Source organism: Stegostoma tigrinum, unplaced genomic scaffold (assembly GCF_030684315.1).
Source record: "Stegostoma tigrinum isolate sSteTig4 unplaced genomic scaffold, sSteTig4.hap1 scaffold_459, whole genome shotgun sequence".
Lineage (NCBI taxonomy): Eukaryota > Metazoa > Chordata > Chondrichthyes > Orectolobiformes > Stegostomatidae > Stegostoma > Stegostoma tigrinum.
The window spans coordinates 15,001-22,500 of record NW_026728387.1 but is presented as its reverse complement, the minus strand read 5'-3'; positions in this window follow the sequence as shown (position 1 = coordinate 22,500).

Genomic DNA, 7,500 nt, shown 5'->3' with positions numbered 1-7,500 from the left:
AGAAGGAAAAACTTAGAAAAAAATTCTAAGTGTCAAAAAGAATTCTAAGTGTCAAAAAAAATTCTAAGTGTCAAAAAGAATTCTAAGTGTCAAAAAAAATTCTAAGTGTCAAAAAAAATTCTAAGTGTCAAAAAAAATTCTAAGTGTCAAAAAAAATTCTAAGTGTCAAAAAAAATTCTAAGTGTCAGAAAGGGAAATGAGTAACCAAGAAGAGAAATGAGTAACCAAGAAATCAGTAACCAACAGGAGAAATGAGTAACCAAGAAGAGAAATGAGTAACCAAGAAATCAGTAACCAACAGGAGAAATGAGTAACCAACGGGAGAAATGAGTAACCAACGGGAGAAATGAGTAACCAACGGGAGAAGTCAGTAACCAACGGGAGAAATCAGTAACCAAAGGGAGAAGTCAGTAACCAACGGGAGAAATCAGTAACCAACAAGAGAAATGAGTAACCAACGGGAGAAATCAGTAACCAAAGGGAGAAGTCAGTAACCAACGGGAGAAATCAGTAACCAAGCTTATTTTTGGTTGGTTACTGACTTCTCCGTTCAACTTGGAGCTGCCCTTGTGCACGATCAAGGAGGGGTATTATCCGCCACGGGGGCTTAATTTTCGCCTAAGGGGAGCGATTTGGAGGCCGTGGCCGGGTGAGGCGCGCCTTTCGAAGGGGAGGGATTTGAATTTCGGCTGCATTGAGGGTAGCTGCCCGCTGTTGTGGGTTTTTGGAGCCTGAGCCCGTTCAACTTGGAGCTGCCCTTGTGCACGATCAAGGAGGGGTATTATCGGCCACGGGGGCTTAATTTTCGCCTAAGGGGAGCGATTTGGAGGCCGTGGCCGGGTGAGGCGCGCCTCTCGAAGGGGAGGGATTTGAATTTCGGCTGCATTGAGGGTAGCTGCCCGCTGTTGTGGGTTTTTGGAGCCTGAGCCCGTTCAACTTGGAGCTGCCCTTGTGCACGATCAAGGAGGGGTATTATCGGCCACGGGGGCTTAATTTTCGCCTAAGGGGAGCGATTTGGAGGCCGTGGCCGGGTGAGGCGCGCCTCTCGAAGGGGAGGAATTTGAATTTCGGCTGCATTGAGGGTAGCTGCCCCGCTGTGGTGGTTTTTCGGAGCCTGAGCCCGAGCGGGGCGTCGGTTCCCGAGGTGGGCAGGAGTCGCTGTGCCCGTGAGGCTGCCTGGCCGAGTCGGAGTGCTGTGGGACGGCGGGGAGCGGGTTTTCCCGGGCGAGGGGCCGATCCCGAGGAAGGGGAGCGGTTCCGAGGCCGTGGCCGGGTGAGGCGCGCCTCTCGAAGGGGAGGAATTTGAATTTCGGCTGCATTGAGGGTAGCTGCCCCGCTGTGGTGGTTTTTCGGAGCCTGAGCCCGAGCGGGGCGTCGGTTCCCGAGGTGGGCAGGAGTCGCTGTGCCCGTGAGGCTGCCTGGCCGAGTCGGAGTGCTGTGGGACGGCGGGGAGCGGGTTTTCCCGGGCGAGGGGCCGATCCCGAGGAAGGGGAGCGATTTGGAGGCCGTGGCCGGGTGAGGCGCGCCTTTCGGAGGGGAGGAATTTGAATTTCGGCTGCATTGAGGGTAGCTGCCCGCTGTTGTGGGTTTTTGGAGCCTGAGCCCGTTCAACTTGGAGCTGCCCTTGTGCACGATCAAGGAGGGGTATTATCGGCCACGGGGGCTTAATTTTCGCCTAAGGGGAGCGATTTGGAGGCCGTGGCCGGGTGAGGCGCGCCTTTCGAAGGGGAGGGATTTGAATTTCGGCTGCATTGAGGGTAGCTGCCCGCTGTTGTGGGTTTTTGGAGCCTGAGCCCGTTCAACTTGGAGCTGCCCTTGTGCACGATCAAGGAGGGGTATTATCGGCCACGGGGGCTTAATTTTCGCCTAAGGGGAGCGATTTGGAGGCCGTGGCCGGGTGAGGCGCGCCTCTCGAAGGGGAGGGATTTGAATTTCGGCTGCATTGAGGGTAGCTGCCCGCTGTTGTGGGTTTTTGGAGCCTGAGCCCGTTCAACTTGGAGCTGCCCTTGTGCACGATCAAGGAGGGGTATTATCGGCCACGGGGGCTTAATTTTCGCCTAAGGGGAGCGATTTGGAGGCCGTGGCCGGGTGAGGCGCGCCTCTCGAAGGGGAGGAATTTGAATTTCGGCTGCATTGAGGGTAGCTGCCCCGCTGTGGTGGTTTTTCGGAGCCTGAGCCCGAGCGGGGCGTCGGTTCCCGAGGTGGGCAGGAGTCGCTGTGCCCGTGAGGCTGCCTGGCCGAGTCGGAGTGCTGTGGGACGGCGGGGAGCGGGTTTTCCCGGGCGAGGGGGCGATCCCGAGGAAGGGGAGCGATTTGGAGGCCGTGGCCGGGTGAGGCGCGCCTTTCGGAGGGGAGGAATTTGAATTTCGGCTGCATTGAGGGTAGCTGCCCGCTGTTGTGGGTTTTCGGAGCCTGAGCCCGAGCGGGGCGTCGGTTCCCGAGGTGGGCAGGAGTCGCTGTGCCCGTGAGGCTGCCTGGCCGAGTCGGAGTGCTGTGGGACGGCGGGGAGCGGGTTTTCCCGGGCGAGGGGCCGATCCCGAGGAAGGGGAGCAGTTCCGAGGCCGTGGCCGGGTGAGGCGCGCCTTTCGGAGGGGAGGAGTTTGAATTTCGGCTGCATTGAGGGTAGCTGCCCCGCTGTGGTGGTTTTTCGGAGCCTGAGCCCGAGCGGGGCGTCGGTTCCCGAGGTGGGCAGGAGTCGCTGTGCCCGTGAGGCTGCCTGGCCGAGTCGGAGTGCTGTGGGACGGCGGGGAGCGGTTTTTCCCGGGCGAGGGGGCGACCCCGAGGAACTCGGCCGGCGGGGAGGCGTTCCGGCCCGGGCGAGGGGCGCGGACCCGACCGGAGACGTCCAAAACCTTGAAAGGGGTAAGCGGGAAAAGGTCAGCAAAGTGCCCGAAGCAGTAAGGCGAAAAAGCCGTCGGAACCTCCGAAAATGTCCAAAAGCGTGAAATCAGTAACCAGGAAAATGCATAAAAATGGCCAAAAGTGTGAAATCAGTAAGCAGGAAAAGTCGGGAAAAGTGTCTAAAAATGCTTGGAAATCTGAGGAAAATGCCCGAAAATGAGGCCCCTCGGTCGGGAGGAGGAAGTCGAAAATCCCCGTGCCCGACGAGGGAAGTCAGTAACCAGAAGGAAAAACTTAGAAAAAAATTCTAAGTGTCAAAAAAAATTCTAAGTGTCAAAAAAAATTCTAAGTGTCAAAAAAAATTCTAAGTGTCAAAAAGAATTCTAAGTGTCAAAAAAATTCTAAGTGTCAAAAAAATTCTAAGTGTCAAAAAAAATTCTAAGTGTCAAAAAGAATTCTAAGTGTCAAAAAAAATTCTAAGTGTCAAAAAAAATTCTAAGTGTCAAAAAAAATTCTAAGTGTCAAAAAAAATTCTAAGTGTCAAAAAAAATTCTAAGTGTCAGAAAGGGAAATGAGTAACCAAGAAGAGAAATGAGTAACCAAGAAATCAGTAACCAACAGGAGAAATGAGTAACCAAGAAGAGAAATGAGTAACCAAGAAATCAGTAACCAACAGGAGAAATGAGTAACCAACGGGAGAAATGAGTAACCAACGGGAGAAATGAGTAACCAACGGGAGAAGTCAGTAACCAACGGGAGAAATCAGTAACCAAAGGGAGAAGTCAGTAACCAACGGGAGAAATCAGTAACCAACAAGAGAAATGAGTAACCAACGGGAGAAATCAGTAACCAAAGGGAGAAGTCAGTAACCAACGGGAGAAATCAGTAACCAAGCTTATTTTTGGTTGGTTACTGACTTCTCCGTTCAACTTGGAGCTGCCCTTGTGCACGATCAAGGAGGGGTATTATCCGCCACGGGGGCTTAATTTTCGCCTAAGGGGAGCGATTTGGAGGCCGTGGCCGGGTGAGGCGCGCCTTTCGAAGGGGAGGGATTTGAATTTCGGCTGCATTGAGGGTAGCTGCCCGCTGTTGTGGGTTTTTGGAGCCTGAGCCCGTTCAACTTGGAGCTGCCCTTGTGCACGATCAAGGAGGGGTATTATCGGCCACGGGGGCTTAATTTTCGCCTAAGGGGAGCGATTTGGAGGCCGTGGCCGGGTGAGGCGCGCCTCTCGAAGGGGAGGGATTTGAATTTCGGCTGCATTGAGGGTAGCTGCCCGCTGTTGTGGGTTTTTGGAGCCTGAGCCCGTTCAACTTGGAGCTGCCCTTGTGCACGATCAAGGAGGGGTATTATCGGCCACGGGGGCTTAATTTTCGCCTAAGGGGAGCGATTTGGAGGCCGTGGCCGGGTGAGGCGCGCCTCTCGAAGGGGAGGAATTTGAATTTCGGCTGCATTGAGGGTAGCTGCCCCGCTGTGGTGGTTTTTCGGAGCCTGAGCCCGAGCGGGGCGTCGGTTCCCGAGGTGGGCAGGAGTCGCTGTGCCCGTGAGGCTGCCTGGCCGAGTCGGAGTGCTGTGGGACGGCGGGGAGCGGGTTTTCCCGGGCGAGGGGCCGATCCCGAGGAAGGGGAGCGGTTCCGAGGCCGTGGCCGGGTGAGGCGCGCCTCTCGAAGGGGAGGAATTTGAATTTCGGCTGCATTGAGGGTAGCTGCCCCGCTGTGGTGGTTTTTCGGAGCCTGAGCCCGAGCGGGGCGTCGGTTCCCGAGGTGGGCAGGAGTCGCTGTGCCCGTGAGGCTGCCTGGCCGAGTCGGAGTGCTGTGGGACGGCGGGGAGCGGGTTTTCCCGGGCGAGGGGCCGATCCCGAGGAAGGGGAGCGATTTGGAGGCCGTGGCCGGGTGAGGCGCGCCTTTCGGAGGGGAGGAATTTGAATTTCGGCTGCATTGAGGGTAGCTGCCCGCTGTTGTGGGTTTTTGGAGCCTGAGCCCGAGCGGGGCGTCGGTTCCCGAGGTGGGCAGGAGTCGCTGTGCCCGTGAGGCTGCCTGGCCGAGTCGGAGTGCTGTGGGACGGCGGGGAGCGGGTTTTCCCGGGCGAGGGGCCGATCCCGAGGAAGGGGAGCAGTTCCGAGGCCGTGGCCGGGTGAGGCGCGCCTTTCGGAGGGGAGGAGTTTGAATTTCGGCTGCATTGAGGGTAGCTGCCCCGCTGTGGTGGTTTTTCGGAGCCTGAGCCCGAGCGGGGCGTCGGTTCCCGAGGTGGGCAGGAGTCGCTGTGCCCGTGAGGCTGCCTGGCCGAGTCGGAGTGCTGTGGGACGGCGGGGAGCGGTTTTTCCCGGGCGAGGGGGCGACCCCGAGGAACTCGGCCGGCGGGGAGGCGTTCCGGCCCGGGCGAGGGGCGCGGACCCGACCGGAGACGTCCAAAACCTTGAAAGGGGTAAGCGGGAAAAGGTCAGCAAAGTGCCCGAAGCAGTAAGGCGAAAAAGCCGTCGGAACCTCCGAAAATGAGTAAAAGCCCGGAAGGAGTAAGGTGGAGAAGTCAGCAAAGTGCCCGAAATGTCCGAAGCAGTAAGGCGAAAAAGCCGTCGGAACCTCCGAAAATGAGTAAAAGCCCGGAAGGAGTAAGCGGGAAAAGTCAGCCAAGTGCCCGAAATGTCCGAAGCAGTAAGGCGAAAAAGCCGTCAGAACCTCCGAAAATGAGTAAAAGCCCGGAAGGAGTAAGCGGGAAAAGTCAGCCAAGTGCCCGAAATGTCCGAAGCAGTAAGGCGAAAAAGCCGTCAGAACCTCCGAAAATGAGTAAAAGCCCGGAAGGAGTAAGCGGGAAAAGTCAGCCAAGTGCCCGAAATGTCCGAAGCAGTAAGGCGAAAAAGCCGTCAGAACCTCCGAAAATGAGTAAAAGCCCGGAAGGAGTAAGCGGGAAAAGTCAGCCAAGTGCCCGAAATGTCCGAAGCAGTAAGGCGAAAAAGCCGTCAGAACCTCCGAAAATGAGTAAAAGCCCGGAAGGAGTAAGCGGGAAAAGTCAGCCAAGTGCCCGAAATGTCCGAAGCAGTAAGGCGAAAAAGCCGTCAGAACCTCCGAAAATGTCCAAAAGCGTGAAATCAGTAACCAGGAAAATGCTTAAAAATGGCCAAAAGTGTGAAATCAGTAAGCAGGAAAAGTCGGGAAAATGCATAAAAATGGCCAAAAGTGTGAAATCAGTAAGCAGGAAAAGTCGGGAAAATGCATAAAAATGGCCAAAAGTGTGAAATCAGTAAGCAGGAAAAGTCGGGAAAAGTGTCTAAAAATGCTTGGAAATCTGAGGAAAATGCCCGAAAATGAGGCCCCTCGGTCGGGAGGAGGAAGTCGAAAATCCCCGTGCCCGACGAGGGAAGTCAGTAACCAGAAGGAAAAACTTAGAAAAAAATTCTAAGTGTCAAAAAAAATTCTAAGTGTCAAAAAAATTCTAAGTGTCAAAAAAAATTCTAAGTGTCAAAAAAAATTCTAAGTGTCAAAAAAAATTCTAAGTGTCAAAAAAATTCTAAGTGTCAAAAAAAATTCTAAGTGTCAAAAAAATTCTAAGTGTCAAAAAAAATTCTAAGTGTCAAAAAAATTCTAAGTGTCAAAAAAATTCTAAGTGTCAAAAAAATTCTAAGTGTCAAAAAAAATTCTAAGTGTCAAAAAAAATTCTAAGTGTCAAAAAAAATTCTAAGTGTCAAAAAAATTCTAAGTGTCAAAAAAAATTCTAAGTGTCAAAAAAAATTCTAAGTGTCAGCGGAGGAAAGTCGGTGGGGAAGGGGAAAAATCCGAAAATCCACGCCGGGTTGGAGTTCCAGGGCCCCGCTGGAGGGGTGGGAATTCGCCCCGGCGCCTTGCCCCGTTGCAATAAAGTGTCCGCAGCCCGAAAACTTTAACTTTGAAAAATCACGGAAGTCGGCAAGGGGGACGATCCGAGTACCGTTTGCGGGCTTTCGGTGCCTCATCGTCGGACTGAAATTTCAAATTCGCCCCCAAAGTGCAACTCGTCATTTTCGGCCGGGGGGGTTGGCGGGGTACCCGGAGATTTTCGGGAACACGTTTTTTAGAACAAAATGGCGGCTCGGGACCACTTTGAGACAGGCCCGAGGAACGGTTCCAAAGACGGTGGGCGGCAATTTGGAACTCGTGTGCATGCCAAAGAGCTCTCGGAGGTCGGATTTTGAACACTTTGTCGAATTTTGAACACTTTGTCGAATTTTGAACACTTTGTCGAATTTTGAACACTTTGTCGAATTTCGAACACTTTGTCGAATTTTGAACACTTTGTCGAACATGCGAACACTTTGTCGAACTTTTGAACGCTAACAGTCGAACTTTTGAACGCTAATAGTCGAACTTTCGAACGCTTTGTCGAATTGTGAACATGTTGGCCGTGACATTCGACACTCGGGCGATTAAACACTCGATAATCCGCCCATTTTAAGTTCGACACTCGGGCGATTAAACACTCGATAATCCGCCCATTTTAAGTTCGACACTCGGGCGATTAAACACTCGATAATCCGCCCATTTTAAGTTCGACACACCTGGGCGATTAACACTCGATACTCTGAGCCCATGGTAAGTTCGACAGTCTGGCGATTTTTGTGTTCGATACTCTGAGCTGAATTAAGTTCGACAGTCTGGCGATTTTTGTGTTCGATACTCTGAGCTGAATTA